At 46.2% G+C, this 26,093-nt stretch overlaps 1 long non-coding RNA gene across 1 annotated transcript; it reads right to left on the reverse strand.

Annotated features, from left to right (window-relative positions):
• Nucleotides 1-5,065: 5,065 nt before the first annotated feature.
• Nucleotides 5,066-26,006, reverse strand: LOC143774023 (uncharacterized). The gene is made up of 3 exons (XR_013215461.1): nt 25,990-26,006; nt 6,283-6,409; nt 5,066-5,107 (listed from the first exon to the last, which is right to left on the reverse strand). It is a non-coding gene; the product is annotated as an uncharacterized LOC143774023 (long non-coding RNA).
• Between the last annotated feature and the right edge of the window lie 87 nt (nt 26,007-26,093).

Consider the following 26,093-nt stretch of genomic DNA (forward strand, 5'->3'; position numbering starts at 1 on the left):
TTGTCAGTGGTCAAGAAAAAATGTGGCGCTGCACAGCCTCTGAACTGAGCGCAATGTATAAAACAGAGTCAATTGTGGGTGTTTTTTTCTCTCTGGTTGCAACTTCAGTAGCTGGAGGTGCTCGCATGAAAAACAGGCATTCCAGTACAAATACAAAAGAAGATATGCGGCAGCACTCACCAGATGACGTGGTTCAGTCCTTTATTGAAGATAAAAGATTCATTACAGCATGTTCACGGCACGGGGGAGTACGGACATAGAGGAAGTGAGCAGGGATCGACAACAGCTGTTTCGCGCTATTCCAGCGCTTCTACAGGACCTGTAGAAGCGCTGGAATAGCGCGAAACAGCTGTTGTCGATCCCTGCTCACTTCCTCTATGTCCGTACTCCCCCGTGCCGTGAACATGCTGTAATGAATCTTTTATCTTCAATAAAGGACTGAACCACGTCATCTGGTGAGTGCTGCCGCATATCTTCTTTTGTATTTGTACATGTTATGGGTTGCTTCTCTCAATTACCTTATGTGTTGAGGTTAATTAAGTATTTGATCTTATGGCTCTCCTCAACACATACACACATATTGTAGAATACCCGATGCATTAATACAGGCCACGCAGTATATAACAGTGGCCACGCAGTATACAACACAGCACAAACAATATATAACACAGCCCACATACTATATAACACAGCCCACGCAGTATATAACACACGCGACGTAGTATATAACACAGGGCACGTAGTATATAACACAGCCCACGCAGTATATCACACAGCCCACGCAGTATATAACACAGCCCACATAGTATATAGCAGTGTGGGCACCATATCCCTGTTAAAAAAAATAATTAAAATAAAAAATTGTTATATACTCACCCGCCGGGATCCAGCGAAGCTCTGGCGATGCGAGACCGCTAAGTCTTCTGGGTAATTTCGCAATGCATCTCTGGGAACGGCAGATGGCGGTTGGCGCGAGCGCATCGTCGGACGATAGAAGGTGAGAATAGCAGGTTTTTTGTTTTTTTATTAGTTTTAACATTACATCTTTTTACTATTGATGCTGCATAGGCAGCATCAATAGTAAAAAGTTGGGGACACACAGGGTTAATAGCAGTGGTAACGGAGTGCATTACACCGCGGCATAATGCGGCCCGTTACCGCTGGCATTAACCCTGTGTGAGCGGTGACTGGAGGGGATTATGGAGCGGGCGCTGGGCACTGACTTCACGGGAGTAGGGAGGGACTAATTGAACTGTGCCCGTCGCTGATTGGTCGCGGCAGCCATGACAGGCAGCTGGCAAGACCAATCAGCGACGCGGGATTTTCGTGACGGAAGTTGTCGACAGAAAGACAGAAGTACCCCTTAGACAATTATATATAGATATAGATTTAAAATGTATATATAAAAATTCAAATCACCCTCCTTTTCCGGAGTTAAAAAAAGATACGTAAAAAATAAATATATACAGTGCAGAGCAAAAGTTTGGACACACCTTGTCATTTAAAGATTTTTCTGTATTTTCATGACTATGAAAATTGTATATTCACACTGAAGGCATCAAAACTATGAATTAACACATGTGGAATTATATACTTAACAAAAAAGTGTGAAACAACTGAAAATATGTCTTATATTCTAGGTTCTTCAAAGTAGCCACCTTTTGCATTGATGACTGCTTTGCACACTCTTGGCATTCTCTTGATGAGCTTCAAGAGGTAGTCACCAGGAATGGTCTTCCAACAATCTTGAAGTTGTTCCCAGAGATGCTTAGCACTTGTTGGCCCTTTTGCCTTCACTCTGCAGTCCAGCTCACCCCAATCTCGATTGGGTTCAGGTCTGGTGACTGTGGAGGCCAGGTCATCTGGCATAGCACCCCATCACTCTCCTTCTTGGTCAAATAGCCCTTACACAGCCTGGAGGTGTGTTTGGGGTCATTGTCCTGTTGAAAAATAAATAATGATCCAACTAAACGCAAACCGGATGGAATAGCATGCCGCTGCAAGATACTGTGGTAGCCATGCTGGTTCAGTATGCCTTCAATTTTGAATAAATCCCCAACAGTGTCACCAGCAAAGCACCCCCACACATCACACCTCCTCCTCCATGCTTCACGGTGGGGACCAGGCATGTAGAATCCATCCGTTAACCTTTTCTGCGTCGCACAAAGACACGGTCGTTGGAACCAAAGATCTCAAATTTTGACTCATTATTAGACCAAAGCACAGATTTCCACTGGTCTAATGTCTATTCCTTGTGTTATTTAGCCCAAACAAGTCTCTTCTGCTTGTTGCCTGTCCTTAGCAGTGGTTTCCTAGCAGCTATTTTATCATGAAGGCCTGCTGCACAAGTCTCCTCTTAACTGTTGTTGTAGAGCTGTGTCTGCTGCTAGAACTCTGTGTGGCATTGACCTGGTCTCTAATCTGAGCTGCTGTTAACCTGCGATTTCTGAGGCTGGTGACTCAGATAAACTTATCCTCAGAAGCAGAGGTGACTCTTAGTCTTCCTTTCCTGGGGCGGTCCTCATGTGATCCAGTTTGTAGCGCTTGATGGTTTTTGCAACTGCAGTTGGGGACACTTTCAAAGTTTTCCCAATTTTTCGGACTGACTGACCTTAATTTCTTAAAGTAATGATGGCCACTCATTTTTCTTAACTGCTTTTTTCTTGCCATAATACAAATTCTAAGGGTATGTGTCCACGGTCAGGATGGCCGGCGGTATCGTCGGAGCGGCAAAGCCGCTCGGCGCTAAGCCCCGCCCCCTTCTGGGACGCGATGATGCCGAATGTGTTCATTGTACACATCCGGGTTCATCGCACCCCTCGCATAGGGCCCTGTGTTATGCCTTGCGGGGACGCAGCGTCCCCGCAAGGTAAACGGACATGCTGCGATCTGAAAAGACGCGCAGCATGTCCGGAGTCGCAGGGAAGCCGGATGCGTGTTTCCACGCATAGTGGACACGGGATTTCATAAAATCCCCTCCACTATGCTGGAACATTGTCTTACCGAGTCATAAATGAAGAGGTGTTTACACCTTACTTACGAAGCGCTCACTAATATACTAATTAGACACAGACAAAAGTCTTTTTCGGTAAAACAAGATTATAACATTTATTAATTGTGATTAAAAAGATTTATTTTGACCTTTGGCACAAGATTAGTTCAAAAGTTCTGACATGCAATGATCAATATCTTTATTATACAACTATATATACATAGAGATAGTAAGCATCAATACATTACCGGATATTGTAGCATCACTTCTCCTGACCGGGGGACCTCGGCATCGGCAGGGGGAGGAAAAAATTCCGGCTTACATCACAGACCAAAGTGCATCCACTTGAAGTGTCTGGAAAAGTCCCTACCCCCACCTAGATGCCGTCCCGTTTTATACACTTAAAACTGGATCTAGTCTGGTCATGCGTACTGGCATTTTTCTTATTATTGTGCAGATCACGAGTTGTTATTGTGCAAATCTCGCGCTTATCTTGTTATTCGCTCTGAGAATATTTTCTTCATACTACAAGAATGCTGCTGCACGTGCGTACATGGTTGTTTATGCCACATCTCCTCATGTAATACAAATAGGTCACTCAGAGGGCACTTCCCCACTTCCATTTTGTCTTGTTTTACTCAGTTAATGGCAATAGATACATGAGATCACTATCTACACTTACATTCAGACATTCTTGTCTCATTTGTATCACAAACGGTCCTTGATATCATGTAACTATTTGCCATTACCATAGGTGACCATTAGGACCTTAGGTCTCCTACAGAACACTTTGCAAGCCATATAACAGTTCCATATTGATAATATGATAACTATTACCATGACCACTAGGAGTGGGTGGATTACCCAGTCCAACATTTTCTTAGCAGATGGCGAGTACCCAAGAAAAATATCATACCAATGATGAGAAGTGGCATCTGCTATTACTGAACCCATTTTAACCATTTTATTACTTATAATCGTAGTAGTGATTATATGATTTTGCAAACTTTGATTTAATTGCTTAATTATTTCTTTTCCCTCTGCGGATTGCTCAATTATTTGCTTTAGCCTAGTTAAATTCAAATACCAAGCCTGTATTTCTAAACTTTTTGGCTTCCATATAACATTACTACTTGTTTGTTGATTTGGATTCAGTTGAAATGTGTCATTGTCCCAGATGAGGGTGGTTACATTTTGCAAACATCCTACAAAAGGAACTGTCATTTTAGGAATTATAGCTTCATTTGTAACTGCACATACTTCTTGAGGAGCTATTTCTACTAACATTTTATAAGATATGGGCAAAATAGTAAATTCACATACATTTATACTATTTTGTAGCAGACATGGTTCATAAACTGCTGAGTGTATTTTACAAATTTTGCCTTCCAGAGTATCTTCACAGATAGATGAATCATGAGTTTTGTTATTGTTATCAACATAAGGTCCATTGAATTTTGGCATCCAGAAAAATATATTCCCCGGAAGCCCCAACATCAATGGCAATACTATATACCTACACATTACCTGTATATCGTTAACATTATACATTTGAATTATTCCTGAACAATTTGTATCACTGCAGACCATTTTAGGAGCTTCAATTTTAATCCAACTAGATATAGGAATAGTTTTGTTAAAAACAGTTCTCCAAATTTGTTCATTTCCTGTCATTAGTTGTGTTTGCATATTATTCTTTTGCTGTATTTGATATATAGTCTGCATAGTACATATCGTCCATTTTACAATCCTAGTTTATTAGCTTCCCAACATGCTATATTTTCTTCATGTGTTATCTTTACAGTTCCAGTTCCGTTGGTCAAAACAGTACTTGGCCAATACTTCCTTCCTGGATAATTGTATGGAGCCGGTTCTTCAATTACAGGTCCATACATCCATACAGAACTGGTGTTAGATAAAGTTATATTTACAGTAGCCAGTATATCACTAAAGTTTTTCCCTTTTTCATCCTTTGTGTAATTGTAGACATTCCAATCACCGGGTGACCTCAAAGGTGGCACTCGCTCACTTGTTAATTGGACACCGGGAGTCCATGCTTCAACGATGTCCAAAAAATACGCCTCCAAGGATTCCACATACGATTAGGAAGGAAATCTGCAGAAATCAGAACATAACACTTTTATTCCCGCAAATAACATTTTTTCCTGTGGGATATACTCCCATTTTTCTACACCTGGCCTCATGATCAGCAAGGTGCGGTCCCTGCCTACTGCAATTACCTCAGCTTCTGAGGGCGGTCCTTGAGCATTTTGTACCCAAATTTTAGCTCCAACATTAGTTACTTCAGAGGAGCCAAAACCTTTATCTCCTCTTACAGTTAATTCAGTGGGGGCATGACCTTCTTCCCCCAGAGATAAGTTTACGGGTATTAATAACATCTGAGCCATTTTCTGTTTTTTCTCAATGATCAATGGCTCTGTTCCCAAATTTAACATCAATACTTTAATCTCTCCTTGATAATCTGCATCAATAATTCCTCCCACCACTATGGCCCCTTTTAATGCAAAACTGGAACGAGTAGCAATCTGACCATAGTGACCTTTAGGGATCTGACAACCCAATCCAGTGGAAATTGGAACCACCTTACCTGAAGGAATGACTGTTACATCTAGTGCACTCAAATCCAGTCCGGCTGACAGGGGTGTTGCCCTTTCAGGGATCCTGGCCTCTTCATGTATTTTCCAGTAGATAATAGTCTCTACTACATGTGCTTCATGTATTCTGAGATTGGGTGTCAGCATCCTCATCAGAGGAGTCATGGAATCAGTTATGGGCCTATTGTTTATTATCTGGAGGGCATCACTTAGATTATCCCTCCATTGCCCAAATGAAGTATCAGATTGGTTCAACTTTTTTAGGGTGACCTTTAGTAACCCATTCATTCTCTCTACTAACCCTGCTGCTTGAGGGTAATAAGGCATGTGATATACCCATTATCTGTCTGTACTTGTAGTGGGACCCCATAATACTGTGTTATGATTTCTAAAGTACTCAATGTACTCCATTGTGTGGCTGCCTTGCATGGGAAACCTACCATCAGGCCTGAGTATGTGTCTACTGCGGTACAGACATACTTACACCCTCTGCTTTCTGATAGTGGCCCTATAAAGTCCATTTGCCAAATTTGTGCAGGTAATTGCCCCCTCCCTATGTGTCCCATTACTGTGTGTGGCACCTCTCTCCTTTGGGAATGTTGACAAACAGGACACTGTGCAATAATTTGTTTCATTATGTCCATGGTGAGGGGAACTCCTCTTTCCTGGGCCCACCTGTAAGTGGCTTTTTCTCCCAGGTGTCCACTTTTCTGATGTGCCCAAACGGCCGTACCGTGAAGCCATGTTTCTTTTGCTTTATCGGTTTCCGCTGTTGTTTGTCGAATGGCAGCTGCTCTATCTGCTTCGGAATTAAACAAACGTTCAAGTGAATCAGCAGGTACATGTGCATCAACATGAAAAACAGTGGTAGGCGTGGTTTGTATTATTTCCTCAATACTCTCCCACACTCTCCCACACCTCTTTCCCCCAAACTTCTTTTCCATGGATAGTGAACTACAATCCTTTCTTAGGATTTCGGTTGAAAATAGAATTATAACTCAGAAAAAAGCAGAAAAGCTATTTCCACAGTTTCCCACTAAACCATACTGGTATTACCTCCACAAGGTACACAAATCAATTTCTCAACCCCCCTGTAGACCAATTGTGTCAGGGGTGGGATCCCTTACCGAACCACTCTCCCAGTATTTAGAATGGCTTTTGCATCCCTTGCTTCGGTCGGTCCCTTCCTACACCAGGGACACCAACTCATTTTTGAAGTACATTCGTGACTTTACTTGGCAGCCGGGGTTCTCCATGGCGTCCATTGATGTGGTCAATCTTTACACCAGCATTCCGCAGCGTTTGGGGGTTGACACCATCCAACGTGTTCTACACACGACTGATAGGAGTGACACCTTCATTGATTTTGTGTGTGAGGGGTTAACTTTCATCCTCACTCACAATGCCTTTACTTTCTTGGAGAATTGGTATCTCCAGACCACCGGGACTGCCATGGGGACCCCGGTTGCATGTACTTTCGCCAATTTATATTTGGCGGTTTTCGAGGAGGATTTTGTTTATTCCGCAAGGAATGTCTTCCTAAAACACATTAGACTTTATTTACGTTATGTTGATGATGTCTTCCTGGTGTGGGACGGGACTGAAGAAGCCTTTGGAGAATTTGTAGACTATCTGAATGTCACCAATAACATGGGGATGCGTTTTACCTCCGTTTTTGGGAGGGAAAAATTAGAATTTTTGGATGTGTCTGTCACAATTCATGAAGGTGAGATCTGTACATCCATTTACCGAAAACCGACTGCCTCCAATGCCCTACTGCACTATAATAGTTATCACCCTGTCCACACTAAACGTGCTCTGCCCTATAGCCAGCTTCTCCGTACACGGAGAATAAATAATACACAAGAAGGTTTCGAACGACAGTCAGCTGAGCTATGCCAAAGGTTATGAGATAGAGGCTACCCTAATGCTCTCTTGGAGGATGCTCGTAATCGGGTACGTGATGTTCCACAACCTAAAAAAATAAATGAACCCCGGTTTAATTTCTTTTTCAGATACGGCCCTTTAGACTCAGCAATACGTGCCTCCTTCCGTAGACACTGGCATATTCTAGAACGTGATAAGGATCTTTCAGGGAGGGTTCAAGGGGGCCCTCTAATTTCAAATAGACGTAGCACTCGGATTAGAGATGTGCTGGTCCGGAATCGTCTGTCAGATGCAAGGTCTAATTGGTTGGAACAGTTGTCTCCTAAAGGCAACTTCCGATTGGCCATTGCAATTTCTGCAGTAGTCACCTCACTGGGCAAGTTCTGAATGTGGGACCGATACAACACAAGGTCCAACAATTTATCTCTTGCAGGACGGATTATGTGGTGTATGCCGTGTTCTGTCCATGCAAGAGATATTACATAGGAAAAACTAAACGCCAGATGTTCGTACGCTTTAGGGAGCACCTTAGGTCCATCCGTACAGGCAAAGGGGTACCCCGCCTCATAAATCACATCAGGGACACACATGATGGGAGGTCTGACGTTCTCATGTTTGCAGGGATAGAGAGAGTTAAATTACCCGCACAAGGAGGGGATCTCCATAGACTTCTCCTGAGACGAGAAGCGTGGTGGATCTTGCAGGCACAGGCGGCAGGGGCTGCCGGTTTTAATGAAAGAACTGATATGTCTGTTTTTTTATGATCAGTGCGGTTTGCTCCATCCCACTTGTCCTTCCTCTGATTTGTTGTGTTCCGTTAATCTTTGTTATTCTCTAAGTGATTAGGTAAGAACGCCCGCCTCTGAATGATCTAATGTCATGTTGTTGTATTATTTATAATAGCCAAATTAACTCATCCACCGTAAGGGAGGACTTTTTTTACTTTTTTTGCATCAGGTTTTTTTTTTTTTTAAATAGTCAAATTGTCATCATTATTATTTTTTGTCTCTTTTTGTCGTACTATAAATTATAAAAAATTGAGTCCATTATAATACTGAGTCATGAATTATTAATAGGATAACAACAAGTTTTTTCCTATGGTTAGTCCGCTTACTGTTTCTAGTGTTGGTATTTAGGTATGATTATTGTCTCTGTATTTGTTTTTATCTAATGTATGATTCACTTAGAATATGTAGTCACTTATTTATTTATGTTTTGCACAAGGTGTACCATGCAATACTGTGTTGTGAATGCAGGCTGATAGTAGGAGGATCCATCTGTGACTCACCTTCTTAGGCCGACATCACTTCCCAGTTTGCTAGACCTGTAGAAGCGCTGGTATAGCGCGAAACAGCTGTTGTCCTTCCCTGCTCACTTCCACCATGTCCGCACTCCCCCGAGCCGTGCATTTACTCTAATGGAATTCGTATCTTCAATAAAGGAATGAACCACGCCACCTGGTGAGTGCTGCCGCAATTTTTTTTTTTTTTTTTTCTCTTTGCATATACTTTTCCATGGATAAGCCACCCATATTTTTTCCACCCCATCATCCAGGTGGCTAGTCCATTTGCTACTGACCAAGAGTCTGTATACAAGTGACATTCATGTCCTTGCTCAAAACTCAGAGCTAAGAAAATTGCATACAATTCCGCATATTGACTGCTCTTACCATGACCTTCCATTTTTATATGTTTTTCCAATTTGGGATTATATGCCACACTTTTCCATTGTCTTTTGCCATTGACATATGTGACGCCCGGGAGACCGAGGTACCCAGCACCAGATCAATGAGGTCTGTCTCTTGAGGGGGATGTCACTAGTGGCTTGACCCGGTGCTGTGGCCTCAGGCGATGCACAATGTAAGGGATATCATGAAGGAACAGACACTTACTTGATCAGCAGCAGGTCCTCTCAGCTGTGATGACCCCGATCCTGGATCGATGGCTATTGTCCAAATGAAAGACTGAGGCGCTGAAACGTATAACCAGTTTACTTCAACAAAAGGGATTTACAACCAATACTGTCACCGGAGTCTGTTTAAGAACTCTGGATTACTTTGACCCTGTCAGGATTTCCACCTCTTATTATGCGCAGTTTCTGTATGGCCCTGCTGCTGTGTGTGAACTGGCTGCCGACCCAATCTGTCTCTTCTGTGCTCTGGTTCGACGGACAACCTGAGTCCTTTTTTGTCGGCTTACCCCCTCTGGGAGTACTGCTGAACTCTGTGTCTGTTGCTGCGTCTTACCCTGGTGAAGCTGATATCACCTCCCTTCCGGTTGCTGTATTATATATAATGAATATAGCCACGGATCCGGTATCCGTCTCTGCACCTATTCTGGGTAGAAATTATTGCTACCCGGTTCTCACAATGTCCTTTTTCTCTATTCCTCTTTTCCTACTATGGGTATTACGGGCCTATAATCCGTCATAGGGCTGTTAGGAGTTCAGTTATACGACCTCTCACTTTCAGCTCCTCAGCCCAACTGCCAGTCCCTCTCTCAGACCAGAATAGATCAAGGGGAGTCTCTGGAGCTCCCCCTTCTGGCCGGAGATGGTAGTGCAGTCTTGCTATTTTAATATTTGTATTTGGTGTCAATAACTATTTTTGTGGCAAATACCCCTAGGGGCGCCACACATATCTGGCAGAACCATCAGTAAACCAGGCATGCTGTTGTTGTTCAGCAGTAAGATCTTCATATGATTTTCCCCATTTCACTGGGGATTCCTCCAGAACAGTGGGTTTTATGGGAGACGATTCATTTTCCCCCACATCAGCTAGTTTCTCATGGAGAACAGCGATCCCGGTTTCTCCTTTCTTAGCTCTCTCTGAAATGTACCATTTCCACTTAATGATACTTTGTTCTTGAGCATGTCCTACTCTGTTGGTTTTTGGGTTGGACAAAACCCATTGCATTATAGGTATTGCCGGTCTTAGTAACACTTCATGGCCTAGTGTTAGCTGTTCTGTTTCCACTAGTGCCCAGTAGCAGGCTAGCAATTGTTGTTCAAAGGGAGTGTATTTCTCCCCTGCATCAGGTAGCTTGCGATTCCAGAATCCCTTGTTGCTTCTGCCACAGAGACCAATTTGCATACATATTTTATACAGACACGTGTAGTTCCACCCCTCCGGGTGTCATTGGCCATAAATCTACGGCCTGTTGAATAGCTTCTTTTACCATTTCAAAAGCAACTTGTTGCTCCTCTCCCCAGTGGAACTCATATTTTTTTTTTCCAAATTACCTTATACAATGGGGACAACAGTTGTCCGAAATGGGGAATGTGCTGCCTCCAGAATCCAAATAACCCAATGTATGATTGAGTTTCCTGTTTAGATCTAGGAACTGGAAAACTGATTATTTTCTGTCTAGCTTTAGGCAAGATTTCCCTATGTCCTTTGTTCCATTGAATTCCTAAAAATTTCACCACTTGGGCGGTCCTTGGACCTTCAACAACAGTTAGATAAGTAATGATACTTATGTGATCACTCATTCATAAATGCTCATTCAGGCAGGGCCGTATTTAGAGTTTCTGCTGCCCTAGGCACTTTTAGTGCTGCCTCCCCCATTGGTGAGCATGACACTATCGGCAGTGACTTTAGCAAGAATCGCTGATGTGAAAGTCGCCTTTTGCAGCAGATCGGGCAGTATTTCTGCATGTGCCACATAACGGATCACTTACAGCAACACTGCGTTTGGCCTCATTCATTCCCTATGGGATTTGTGGCACTTGCCATGATCTGGCAAATGTGGTACCATACCTCCCAACTTTTGAAGAAGGGAAGGAGGGAGAAAGTGTGTGGCGCGCGTAGCGCGCCGCGGAAAATTTTAGGCCACGCCTCTGACCACACCCATTTCACAACTAGTCACACCTATATCCACGTCCCAACCACAACCATTTAACACTGCTGATCACACTGTTTTATATACAATAATTATAAACGAAACAATATGGCCACAGAGCTCCATACTGTATAATGACCACACATGATGCTCCATACTGTATAATGGCCACAAATGATGCTCCATACTGTATAATGGCCACACGTGATGCTCCATACTGTATAATGGCCACACATAGTGCTCCATACTGTATAATGGCCACAAATGATGCTCCATACTGTATAATGGCCACACGTGATGCTCCATACTGTATAATGGCCACACGTGATGCTCCATACTGTATAATGGCCATTGGCCACACATGATGCTCCATACTGTATAATGGCCATTGGCCACACATGATGCTCCATACTGTATAATGGCCATTGGCCACACATGATGCTCCACACTGTATAACGGCCACACATGATGCTCCTTACTGTATAATGGCCACACATGATGCTCCATACTGTATAATGGCCATTGGCCATACATGATGCTCCACACTGTATAACGGCCACACATGATGCTCCTTACTGTATAATGGCCACACACAGTTCTCTTCTCCATACTGTATAATGACCCCCCTCCTGTATGCATGGCTCATATTCCCCCCCCCCCCCGTATGCATGGCTCATATTCCACCTCCCCCCTGTATGCATGGCTCATCTCTCCCCCCCCTGTATGCATGGCCCATCATTCCCCCCCCCCCTATGCATGGTTGATGGCTCATATTCCCCTGTATCATGCATGGCTCATAATTCCCCCCCCCCTGTATGCATGGCTGATGGATCATAATTCCCCCCCCTGTATGCATGGCTGATGGCTCATATTCCCCTGTATGCATGGCCCATAATTCCCCCCCCCTGTATGCATGGCTGATGGCTCATATTCCCCTGTATGCATGGCTCATAATTCCCCCCCCCCTGTATGCATGGCTGATGGCTCTTAATCCCCCCCCTGTATGCATGGCTGATGGCTCTTAATTCCCCCCCCCCTGTATGCATGGCTCATAGCTCTTAATTCCCCCCCCCCTGTATGCATGGCTCATACTCCCCAGTATGCATGGCTCATCTCTCCACCCCCTCCCCCGCTCCTTCTCCCATCTTGCATGGCTCGGGCGGCTTACCTAACTCCTTCATCCCCCCGCCCCTCATACTCACCTGTCAGCTGTCCCACACGCTGCGCCGACATCCTCCCTCTGGCTCTGTCCCGCCGCAGCGCCTTCTTCGCTGCACAGTGTGAGATAAGCGGCGCCCCCTGCAGGCCGGCGCTGATAACGCTTCTCCTCCCGCCGCTGCAGGGAATATCATGTTACCACTGTCACCAGTAACGCGCCCTGCTACACCGCCTCCTGCTCGTCCGGATTATCGAATATTCCGGATTATCGGACTGCAATAACAGCAGACCTAGAAAGTCATTTAACCCCTCCTGAGCTGACAGCACACTCGGGCCTCCCGGGAAAGCCATGACGTCACCTCGGCGGCGGCCGCTCACCTGCAGGTCCTGCACGGAGATCTCCATGGTGGTCAGGTAGAAGTACAGCACGCCGACGCTCTGGCCCCGCCGACCGTCACTCACGGAGAACACGTTGGCGAAGGGCAGGCCCCGCACCGGCTCGTGGCTGGAGAGAGTGGCCAGAGCGCCCCAGTCACACTTGTGCGAGTTCTTCCTGAGTGAGCGGTCATGTGGTATCACGTGACCGCTCACTCAGGACGCGCTATAGATGCTGAGAGCCGGCATCGCTGGAGCAGGGTGACGGTGAGTATCTTCTTCAAGGAGGGTGGGTGGGACTCGGGGGCGGGGCGGGGCGGTCGCGTTTGTGACCCGTCACCCGGGACTTAAAAAAAAAAAAAAAAACTTGCTCAGGTGCCGCCCCCCGCAATGCCGCCGCCCTAGGCACGTGCCCTCGAGTGCCTAGTGGCAAATACGGCCCTGCATTCAGGGATTGTTTTTTCTCTTTTTTTCCTTTCACTTTTCAGTTGATTTTTACAAGAAGAAAATCCCTTACCTCAATCACTCCACCTAATTCAGCTCAGACTGAGTTGAATAATGTCTCATTGACATACATACATACATACATACAAGGCTCACACAGCCTGCCTATTTTGCACTTTGGAATTAACACATTACCTCTATAGAAATAAAACTGCAGCAGTGTCCACTGACACTCTGAAAGCACTTTAAGGCCAAACAACAAAAACCACAGCCTTATACAAAATACAGCTTCATATAATGTACTGCCAATCCAAAATGACCAAAATAACAACACTGCACAGTCTATCCCAGCTCTGTATTACACACTTATACAAATACACAACCAATTAATATATTGACAGATATTACAGATGAGATCTTATTTCTCTATTATTCAACTCTCATACGGACATAAACAGACAAGACACAAAACTCACTGGCGATGTGGATTCTTTGAACCGTGTTCGCAGCCTTTTACCCAGAGGTATGGACAGATCCAGGAGAGAGATTGCTGGCCCACAGCACAGACATGAGGAATCACAAACAAGTCGCGCAGGGGCTCGCTTCCCTCCTCCCATCTGGTACACGGCACTGAGATAAGAGCTTGGTACCTCACACACACAGAAACAGAATGCAGCAGTTTTCAGACTTAATCTCTATAAAACATTCATCCTCTCGGAATTAAAAACAGTTTCTCTATACAGGCACATCACTACATAACTTGAATAAGCTGATTCTGACCGCGTCCGGCCAAACCACATATAGACATATCCACAACTCATTCATCCTGGACCTTCATAATCATGCATCCTAACCAACCATGCAATTTCTGTTTCTCCAGGTTTTTGTTTAAACTGGGTTAAGATGCTATCTACTTCATTTTGAGTATAATCCTCAGTTGAGATCCTGGTTCAAGTATGGGGAACACCTCGTTCCACCATAATGGACTGTCCGTCATCTCCAAATTGAAGGTGACCAGCTGCATCACGGGCTTGCTCCCGGATTATTTCATTTTCCGTACGTTCCATACGCCTTTGAATAGGATTAGCTTTTAATTTTGATGAACCTTTTGGAGGATCAATAACAGGAGCTGGTGGGTCCTCCCAATCGTCTGATGATGAGGTATCCCACACATCCCCGTCCCATTTATCCGGGTCCCAATTTACAGATGCAGCGGCTATACTTTTATATACTTTTTCCTTATTGATTTTTCCTTTTCGTTTACGGTATTTATTTTGAGCAACTTTGATGGCAGCTTTTTCTGCTACACCCTGATAGTGTTCCAATTTATCCTTTAGTAAATTTTTTTTTACTGCATTCCAGCACTACCCGTCTTCCTTCAGATTCAGTTAATCTCTGTTCAGCTTAAGATAATTTTTTTCAACAACAGAGAGTTCTTCTTGTGAACTGCTCTATAGGCGGTGGCCAACACCCAATAGAGACACTGCATCACCTGCCTTGGCAGGGACACCCTCGAGTAACTTAACAACATCGAGGGGTTAACTGCATCACCTGCCTTTGCAGGGATCCCCATGAGTACATTAACAACATCATGGGGTTCACTTAGTTCCATGCACGTCGCCCAAGCGACACTGCATCACCCGCCTTTGCGGGGACCCCCCTGAGTACTTCAACAACATCAGTGGGTTCACTTCCCTTGAGCTTACTTGACCATTGCTCCGCCAGACCCGAATTTACCAATTGCTGTGCCAAAATGTTGTACGGGGCTGCAGTCCAGCCGAGAACCTCGACAACTTCTTCAGCTTTTTCCTTACGCTTTTTAAACATTTTTTTGGCAAAATGCCAAATTCTGATTTTTTGCACGAAGAATTATCAATCAAAACATATCACTTTGATAAAAACAGAATTTTAAAATTATGTTCAGACAAAAAGTTATAAGGATTTCTAAAAATTGGCTTTGTGCCAAAAAGAAACAATCTTCTAGCAACTTAACAATTTCCTTTGTCTAGACAATCAAACTTACAAAAATCCATCTATTATCTATCACAAAATTCTTTTTAGCAAAAAAACCCAAAAACCTTACTTTCATAAAATCCTGCCGACTACGCCAATTTATGTCTTACCGAGTCATAAATGAAGAGGTGTTTACACCTTACTTACGAAGCGCTCACTAATATACTAATTAGGCACAGACAAAAGTCTTTTTCGGTAAAACAAGATTATAAAATTTATTAATTGTGATTAAAAAGATTTATTTTGACCTTTGGCACAAGATTAGTTCAAAAGTTCTGACATGCAATGATCAATATCTTTATTATACAACTATATAAGTGCAGCGCCCCAGAGTCCTGGTCGTTGCAGTACTGTGGCTCCGCCGCTAAGGGGGGCTATGGTACGTCTGATGGCACTGAAGGAGTTCATCTGACCAGGTATCACATACACCAATACATTTCACAGTCTGGCCTCCAGGGGGAGCTAAGGGTACTATTCATTAGGCCACTCCTCACAGTCTGGTAAAACTGGGGGTTAGGCAGGAAGTTAGAGAGAACGCTGACTGGGTTGGAACCAGGCAACACCTTGTGGCAGAGGGTGTTGTAGGGGAAGATTCGGTAGGGTCCCTGTCAGGGGTGGGATCCTGACAGAGGCCTGGCAAACAGAGAGAAAGCTACGGGACCGCGTCTGCACTTCATAGCGGCGGTGCCCTAAGAAAGGAAAAGAAGCGAGATTTATTGTGCTGAGTGAGAAACGAGATCAACGCAACAGGGAGAAATACCAGTAGGAGTCGTGCTGTTAGACCGAGGCAACATCCTACTGAGGCGTAAATAACCGGTGGCCGGAACGCCGAGGAAGTACAGAGCTCTAAGCATTACTTCAAACCAATGGCAGGGCAGAGAGCTATAGGCTGGCTGTCTCACCTACATCACCTACGCAGACATAGGGGGCAACTTGTGGAGAGGGGCGACTCTAGGGTCCCGGAAGAGCTCCGAGCCTTCCCGTCATACGGGTGCGTCCTAAAGAAGAAGAAGAAGAAGAACATCAGAATCGAGTTGTGAGGGAACACGAGAAACAGACGCAACAGTTGTGGGGGCTATCCCGTAAGCACAGCAGGGGAGGACCACAACACATAAGCGCTAGAAGGAAGGCACAGATTTCCACCTGCGAAGGGAACTCTGGAGGTGCCATCGGACCGGCCGGACTTGCGCAGCCCTGTTAACCGTATTCCGGATTGAGGACCCAGAAGCCTTCAGTAAAGAGGTAAAGAGACTGCAACCTGGTGTCCTCGTTATTGACTGCGACCGGCACTACACCGCACCATAACATCAGCACCATACCACCACCTTTCATTGGGCGCCCCTCAGCAGGGTCACGGACCGGGTCTAGCCACCGTGATAACTCCAGAGCAGAGACTCAGAGGCCTGGTACCGGGTACCCCTCGGCCCTGCGGCAGTGGGGGCGCTGCAAACTTGGCGTCACGAACAGGATCTACTTCAGCCTGGAGAATCGGGTCATGTGTGCCTTGGAACTGTGATTTACTGTGCTTGGACTGTACTTTATTGCAAAGACTGTGCTGTGCCACTTGCCGCCAAAATCCGCCGCCATTACAGCGCTGAGGAGAGCGCAGGAGAAGAAGAAGGGCGTGGAGTGGGCGTAGACAAGCTGGAGAGCGCGAACGACCATGGCCGCCCAGTCTAAATATTTCTGTGTCCTGAGGACGTGTCCGTCAGCAGCCGAGGTCCGCCTCCTCATTCTCTTTGGAGGATGGAGACCATGGAGACGGGGCTGCCCACGAAAGAGACCGCGGGAAGAGGACACCAAAGAGGAAGCGAAAATGGCGACGCCGGAAGCACCGCGTGGGAATGACCCGACTCAGCAAGAGGCTGTACAACCCGACACAGCCCCGGACACGCCATCGTTGCGGGAATTGACCCTGGCGGAGCTACCGATAGGCCGACCCCCATGGCCGATGTCCGAGGAGTGTGTGGCTGCAGCCGAGGCCCGGCAGATAGCCTGCCGCCTGGAAGCCGATGCCCGTGTGATCGCTCAGCTGGGCCAACCTACGGAGGTCCGCCTGTCTCCGGTGTCCCCCGCTTCTTTTATCCCGGCCGCGGCGGAGTGTGAGCTGCAGGCACAGGGCCTGAGGATCCTGCCGGAGGCGGAGCACCTGCAGCGCCTGATGACAGCGTGGCGGAAGAGGCCCCAACCGGCAGCCCAGGTCGATCTGAGGAGCGTTGAGGAGGTTCCACTGTCACACTGGGGTGTAGTAATATCCTTTAACTCCCGGAAAGGAAGGGGAGTTATCCAGGAGATCGGGGAGCCACTGCAGGTCCGTGTGGATCAGGAAGAAGTGGAGCCCTGCGGGGGAAGGTACGATTCCGATCTGGAGCCTGGCGATGCAGTGACCTACACCCGGTGGAGGAGGGAAACTGGCGAGACTGGCTGGATAGCTCGAGGCGTCCAGCGGTGCGTCGCCCTCCAGGCTGCTGCCGGGACGCCGGAGGACGAGCCATCTGCAGGGAACGTGCCGGAGCCCGTCCCCGCGGAACCTCAGGAGGTCCGGGTCCACTGCGTGCCTCTGGGTCGCGCTCGCCCACAAGCAAGGAGGGCATCCCGACGAGGGATCCTGTCACTGCTGGAGCCAGGACCGGTCCTTGCTGCACCAACGCGACCCGTTGGCCGGGTGAGGCCTGGAAGAAGACCACCCCCTGCACAGCCACCATCAGAGTAAGCAAAAATGCTTTAATGATTGTACATAGTTCATTGTTTTCCTCTGCTATTTTGCTGCTAAAACCCGTCCAGGGTTAACTCTTAAAGGGATCCCTTTGTTGACCAGGGATCCCTATTGTTTTTGTTTGTTTTCTACGTTTTTGCACCAGTTATCAAGAACTGCTGAATCATGAACAATGCATGATACAAACTCCTTGTATATAGTTTGCACCTTCTTAAAGGTGCTCTCTACTGGTTTTATATAAAAGACGGACTCTTTGCGAAGATACGGTTCTTGGAACTTGCACTGGAGTCCTTGCTGCATACGGACTTGCGGCTTGAGAAGTTGCACTACCTCATAGAGACTTGGTCCCCTCTTAAAGGGGATGTTCACATCCTGCACTTATGAACAGTGTTGCCTTAAGATGGTTGAATGGCAATAATGTCTTGAAAAGAAAGTATTGATGATGTTGATATGTGAAAGTTAAACGTAACTAACTAGTTGATTGTAAGAAATGTTCAATAATGTTAATAGAAGAATGAGGACAGGAAGTGAACCCGTAGGGGTTAGTAGTGAGTCCTCCTAGGAGCCATATAGAGATGGCTCAGTGATCTTAAACTGAAAGAAAAATGATATGTTCTATACTGTGTATAGTAGTGGAAGGACAGTAGGCTCGGGCGGAAAGGAGCGGTCCTGTAACAGAAAGGAGAGGCAGTAGGTCTGGAGCAGTTAGGACAGGCGGTCCTGCAGACTTAAAGTAGGAGAATGCGTAAAAGTTAATTAGCCTTATATGTGATATAAGAAGGTCTTTAGTGGATTTAGCGAGTACGTCCTTAAAGGCAAAGTTGGATTAATGTTCAAAATTTTGCACTTAGTAGAATACCCGGTTGGGTAAGAAAAGTTATTTATAGTAAAGTTATTTAAAAAGTATTTAACCATGTTTGTAACGTTCAAGAGTCCTCACCTCCCATAAAGGGAAGCTCTGTTAAAAAGTTGACTTGTACTTGCATTTTCGAAATTGTAAGTCTTTTTGCTGACGTGTATTGTTTTCTTCCCAGTCCAGGAGTACTGCATTTAACCGGGGGGGAGTGCAGCGCCCCAGAGTCCTGGTCGTTGCAGTACTGTGGCTCCGCCGCTAAGGGGGGCTATGGTACGTCTGATGGCACTGAAGGAGTTCATCTGACCAGGTATCACATACACCAATACATTTCACAGTCTGGCCTCCAGGGGGAGCTAAGGGTACTATTCATTAGGCCACTCCTCACAGTCTGGTAAAACTGGGGGTTAGGCAGGAAGTTAGAGAGAACGCTGACTGGGTTGGAACCAGGCAACACCTTGAGGCAGAGGGTGTTGTAGGGGAAGATTTGGTAGGGTCCCTGTCAGGGGTGGGATCCTGACAGAGGCCTGGCTGTTGTGAAATTGGATTTTGGGCTCCCCCGGTGGCCACTGGTGGAATTGAACTGGTGTGCATCATCCCCTCTGTTCACCTGTTTCCATCAGGATGTGGGAGTCGCTATTTAACCTTGCTCCTCTGTCACTTCCATGCCGGTCAACATTGTAATCAGAAGCCTTTCTGTGCATGTTCCTGCTGCTAGACAACTCCCAGTTAAGTTGGACTTTAGTCCTCGTTTGTTTTTGCATTTTGTTCCAGTTCACAGCTGTAGTTTCGTTTCTGTGTCTGGAAAGCTCTTGTGATCTGAAATTGCCACTCTGATGTTATGAGTTAATACTAGAGTCTTAAAGTAATTTCAGGATGGTATTTTGATAGGGTTTTCAGCTGACCATGAAAGTGCCCTTTCTGTCTTCCTACTATCTAGTAAGCGGACCTCAATTTTGCTAAACCTATTTTCATACTACGTTTGTCATTTCATCTAAAATCACCGCCAATATATGTGGGGGCCTCTGTCTGCCTATCGGGGAAATTTCTCTAGAGGTGAGCCAGGACTATATTTTCCTCTGCCAGGATTAGTTAGTCCTCCGGCCGGCGCTGGGCGTCTAGGGATAAAAAACGTAGGCAACGCTACCCGGCTACTGTTAGTTGTGCGGCAGGTTTAGTTCATGGTCAGTTTAGTTTCCATCCTTCCAAGAGCTAGTACTTATGTTTGCTGGGCTATGTTCTCTTGCCATTGAGAACCATAACAGTTTGACCGGCCCAAAAGGGTTAAATTAATTGACAGAGAAAGGAGAGAAAAGAGAAGTCTGCTGAAGATTTTTTTTTTTTTTTTTCCCCCTTCCCTTCAGTTCTGAGTGTGCTTGTAATAGAATCTCTTGCAAGTCTGCCTATATTGCAGCCTTTCTCTCTCTCTCTCTCCTTCTAATCCTGGAATGGCTCTGTGTTCACCTGTTTAAAATGGATATTCAGAGTTTAGCTGCAGGTTTGAATAATCTCACCACGAAAGTTCAAAATTTACAAGATTTTGTTGTTCATGTTCCTATATCTGAACCTAGAATTCCTTTGCCTGAATTTTTCTCGGGGAATAGATCTTGCTTTCAAAATTTCAAAAATAATTGCAAGTTGTTTTTGTCCCTGAAATCTCGCTCTGCTGGAGATCCTGCTCAGCAGGTCAGGATTGTGATTTCCTTGCTCCGGGGCGACCCTCAGGATTGGGCTTTTGCATTGGCTCCAGGGGATCCTGCGTTGCTCAATGTGGATGCGTTTTTTTTGGCCTTGGGGTTGCTTTATGAGGAACCTCAGTTAGAGCTTCAGGCGGAAAAGGCCTTGATGTCCCTATCTCAGGGGCAAGACGAAGCTGAAATATACTGCCAGAAATTCCGTAAATGGGCTGTGCTTACTCAGTGGAATGAGTGCGCCCTGGCGGCGAATTTCAGAGAGGGTCTCTCTGATGCCATTAAGGATGTTATGGTGGGGTTCCCTGTGCCTGCGGGTCTGAATGAGTCCATGACAATGGCTATCCAGATCGATAGGCGTCTGCGGGAGCGCAAACCTGTGCACCATTTGGCGGTGTCTACTGAGAAGACGCCAGAGAATATGCAATGTGATAGAATTCTTTCCAGAAGTGAACGGCAGAATTTAAGACGAAAAAATGGGTTGTGCTTCTATTGCGGTGATTCAACTCATGTTATATCAGCATGCTCTAAGCGTACTAAGAGGCTTGATAAGTCTGTTTCAATTGGCACTTTACAGTCTAAGTTTATTCTGTCTGTGACCCTGATTTGTTCTTTATCATCTATTACCGCGGATGCCTATGTCGACTCTGGCGCCGCTTTGAGTCTTATGGATTGGTCCTTTGCCAAACGCTGTGGGTATGATTTGGAGCCTCTTGAAACTCCTATACCCCTGAAGGGGATTGACTCCACCCCATTGGCTAGTAATAAACCACAATACTGGACACAAGTAACTATGCGGATTAATCCGGATCATCAGGAGATTATTCGCTTTCTTGTGCTGTATAACCTACATGATGTGTTGGTGCTTGGATTGCCATGGCTGCAATCTCATAACCCAGTCCTTGACTGGAAAGCTATGTCTGTGTTAAGCTGGGGATGTAAGGGGACGCATGGGGACGTACCTGTGGTTTCCATTTCATCATCTATTCCCTCTGAGATTCCTGAATTCTTGACTGAATATCGTGACGTTTTTGAAGAACCTAAGCTTGGTTCATTACCTCCGCACCGGGAGTGCGATTGTGCCATAGATTTGATTCCGGGTAGTAAATACCCTAAGGGTCGTTTATTTAATCTGTCTGTGCCTGAACATGCTGCTATGCGAGAATATATAAAGGAGTCCTTGGAAAAGGGACATATTCGTCCTTCGTCATCTCCCTTAGGAGCCGGTTTTTTCTTTGTGGCTAAGAAAGATGGCTCTTTGAGACCGTGTATTGATTATCGTTATCGGCTTTTGAATAAAATCACGGTTAAATATCAATATCCGTTGCCACTGCTGACTGATTTGTTTGCTCGCATAAAGGGGGCCAAGTGGTTCTCTAAGATAGATCTCCGTGGGGCGTATAATTTGGTGCGAATTAAGCAGGGGGATGAGTGGAAGACCGCATTTAATACGCCCGAGGGCCACTTTGAGTATTTGGTGATGCCTTTTGGTCTTTCAAATGCCCCTTCAGTCTTTCAGTCCTTTATGCATGACATTTTCCGTGATTATTTGGATAAATTTATGATTGTGTATCTGGATGATATTTTGATTTTTTCGGATGACTGGGACTCTCATGTCCAGCAGGTCAGGAGGGTTTTTCAGGTTTTGCGGTCTAATTCCTTGTGTGTGAAGGGTTCTAAGTGCATTTTTGGGGTTCAAAAGATTTCCTTTTTGGGATATATTTTTTCCCCCTCTTCCATCGAGATGGATCCTGTCAAGGTTCAGGCTATTTGTGATTGGACGCAACCCTCTTCTCTTAAGAGTCTTCAGAAATTTTTGGGCTTTGCTAACTTTTATCGTCGATTTATTGCTGGTTTTTCTGATGTTGTTAAACCATTGACTGATTTGACTAAGAAGGGTGCTGATGTTGCTGATTGGTCCCCTGCTGCTGTGGAGGCCTTTCGGGAGCTTAAGCGCCGCTTTTCTTCCGCCCCTGTGTTGCGTCAGCCTGATGTTGCTCTTCCTTTTCAGGTTGAGGTCGACGCTTCTGAAATCGGAGCTGGGGCAGTTTTGTCGCAGAGAAGTTCCGATTGTTCCGTGATGAGACCTTGTGCCTTTTTCTCGCGTAAATTTTCGCCCGCCGAGCGGAATTATGATGTTGGGAATCGGGAGCTTTTGGCCATGAAGTGGGCTTTTGAGGAGTGGCGTCATTGGCTTGAGGGGGCTAGACATCAGGTGGTGGTATTGACTGACCACAAAAATCTAATTTATCTTGAGTCCGCCAGACGCCTGAATCCTAGACAGGCGCGCTGGTCGTTGTTTTTCTCTCGGTTTAATTTTGTGGTGTCCTACCTGCCGGGTTCTAAGAATGTTAAGGCGGATGCCCTTTCTAGGAGTTTTGAGCCTGACTCCCCTGGTAACTCTGAACCTACAGGTATCCTTAAGGATGGAGTGATATTGTCTGCCGTTTCTCCAGACCTGCGGCGGGCCTTGCAGGAGTTTCAGGCGGATAGACCTGATCGTTGCCCACCTGGTAGACTGTTTGTTCCTGATGATTGGACCAGTAAAGTCATTTCTGAGGTTCATTCTTCTGCGTTGACAGGTCATCCTGGAATCTTTGGTACCAGGGATTTGGTGGCAAGGTCCTTCTGGTGGCCTTCCCTGTCTCGAGATGTGCGAGGCTTTGTGCAGTCTTGTGACGTTTGTGCTCGGGCCAAGCCTTGTTGTTCTCGGGCTAGTGGATTGTTGTTGCCCTTGCCTATCCCGAAGAGGCCCTGGACGCACATCTCGATGGATTTTATTTCGGATCTTCCTGTTTCTCAGAAGATGTCTGTCATCTGGGTGGTGTGTGACCGTTTCTCTAAGATGGTCCATTTGGTTCCCCTGCCTAAGTTGCCTTCTTCTTCCGAGTTGGTTCCTCTGTTTTTTCAAAATGTGGTCCGTTTGCATGGTATTCCGGAGAATATCGTTTCTGACAGAGGAACCCAATTCGTGTCTAGATTTTGGTGAGCATTCTGTGCTAGGATGGGCATAGATTTGTCTTTCTCGTCTGCTTTCCATCCTCAGACTAATGGCCAGACCGAGCGGACGAATCAGACCTTGGAGACATATTTGAGGTGTTTTGTGTCTGCAGATCAGGATGATTGGGTTGCTTTTTTGCCTTTAGCGGAGTTTGCCCTCAATAATCGGGCCAGCTCTGCCACCTTGGTGTCTCCTTTTTTCTGTAATTCGGGGTTTCATCCTCGATTTTCTTCTGGTCAGGTGGAATCTTCAGATTGTCCTGGAGTGGATGCTGTGGTGGAGAGGTTGCATCAGATTTGGGGGCAGGTAGTGGACAATTTGAAGTTGTCCCAGGAGAAGACTCAGCTTTTTGCCAACCGCCGGCATCGGGTTGGTCCTCGGCTTTGTGTTGGGGACTTGGTGTGGTTGTCTTCTCGTTTTGTCCCTATGAGGGTTTCTTCTCCTAAGTTTAAGCCTCGGTTCATCGGCCCGTACAAGATATTGGAGATTCTTAACCCTGTGTCCTTCCGTTTGGACCTCCCTGCATCTTTTTCTATTCATAATGTTTTTCATCGGTCATTGTTGCGCAGGTATGAGGTACCGGTTGTGCCTTCCGTTGAGCCTCCTGCTCCGGTGTTGGTTGAGGGCGAGTTGGAGTACGTTGTGGAAAAAATCTTGGACTCCCGTGTTTCCAGACGGAAACTCCAGTATCTGGTCAAATGGAAGGGATACGGTCAGGAGGATAATTCTTGGGTGACTGCCTCTGATGTTCATGCCTCCGATCTGGTCCGTGCCTTTCATAGGGCTCATCCTGATCGCCCTGGTGGTTCTGGTGAGGGTTCGGTGGGGTACTGTTGTGAAATTGGATTTTGGGCTCCCCCGGTGGCCACTGGTGGAATTGAACTGGTGTGCATCATCCCCTCTGTTCACCTGTTTCCATCAGGATGTGGGAGTCGCTATTTAACCTTGCTCCTCTGTCACTTCCATGCCGGTCAACATTGTAATCAGAAGCCTTTCTGTGCATGTTCCTGCTGCTAGACAACTCCCAGTTAAGTTGGACTTTAGTCCTCGTTTGTTTTTGCATTTTGTTCCAGTTCACAGCTGTAGTTTCGTTTCTGTGTCTGGAAAGCTCTTGTGATCTGAAATTGCCACTCTGATGTTATGAGTTAATACTAGAGTCTTAAAGTAATTTCAGGATGGCATTTTGATAGGGTTTTCAGCTGACCATGAAAGTGCCCTTTCTGTCTTCCTACTATCTAGTAAGCGGACCTCAATTTTGCTAAACCTATTTTCATACTACGTTTGTCATTTCATCTAAAATCACCGCCAATATATGTGGGGGCCTCTGTCTGCCTATCGGGGAAATTTCTCTAGAGGTGAGCCAGGACTATATTTTCCTCTGCCAGGATTAGTTAGTCCTCCGGCCGGCGCTGGGCGTCTAGGGATAAAAAACGTAGGCAACGCTACCCGGCTACTGTTAGTTGTGCGGCAGGTTTAGTTCATGGTCAGTTTAGTTTCCATCCTTCCAAGAGCTAGTACTTATGTTTGCTGGGCTATGTTCTCTTGCCATTGAGAACCATAACACCTGGCAAACAGAGAGAAAGCTACGGGACCACGCCTGCACTTCATAGCGGCGGTGCCCTAAGAAAGGAAAAGAAGCAAGATTTATTGTGCTGAGTGAGAAACGAGATCAACGCAACAGGGAGAAATACCAGTAGGAGTCGTGCTGTTAGACCGAGGCAACATCCTACCTAGGCGTAAATAACCGGTGGCCGGAACGCTGAGGAAGTACAGAGCTCTAAGCATTACTTCAAACCAACGGCAGGGCAGAGAGCTATAGGCTGGCTGTCTCACCTACATCACCTACGCAGACATAGGGGGCAACTTGTGGAGAGGGGCGACTCTAGGGTCCCGGAAGAGCTCCGAGCCTTCCCGTCATACGGGTGCGTCCTACCATAAGATCTGGGGGACGAGAAGAAGAAGAACATCAGAATCGAGTTGTGAGGGAACACGAGAAACAGACACAACAGTTGTGGGGACTATCCCGTAAGCACAGCAGGGGAGGACCACAACACATAAGCGCTAGAAGGAAGGCACAGATTTCCACCTGCGAAGGGAACTCTGGAGGTGCCATCGGACCGGCCGGACTTGCGCAGCCCTGTTAACCGTATTCCGGATTGAGGACCCAGAAGCCTTCAGTAAAGAGGTAAAGAGACTGCAACCTGGTGTCCTCGTTATTTACTGCACCGCACCACCACCACCATCCACATCTATTACTATACGCCCCTCAGCAGGGTCACGGACCGGGTCTAGCCACCATGACAACCCCAGAGCAGAGACTCAGAGGCCCGGTACCGGGTACCCCTCGGTCCTGCGGCAGTGGGGGCGCTACATATACATAGAGATAGTAAGCATCAATACATTACCGGATATTGTAGCATCACTTCTCCTGACCGGGGGACCTCGGCATCGGCAGGGGGAGGAAAAAATTCCGGCTTACATCACAGACCAAAGTGCGTCCACTTGAAGT

The sequence above is a fragment of the Ranitomeya variabilis genome, chromosome 5 (genome assembly GCF_051348905.1).
Source record: "Ranitomeya variabilis isolate aRanVar5 chromosome 5, aRanVar5.hap1, whole genome shotgun sequence".
NCBI lineage: Eukaryota > Metazoa > Chordata > Amphibia > Anura > Dendrobatidae > Ranitomeya > Ranitomeya variabilis.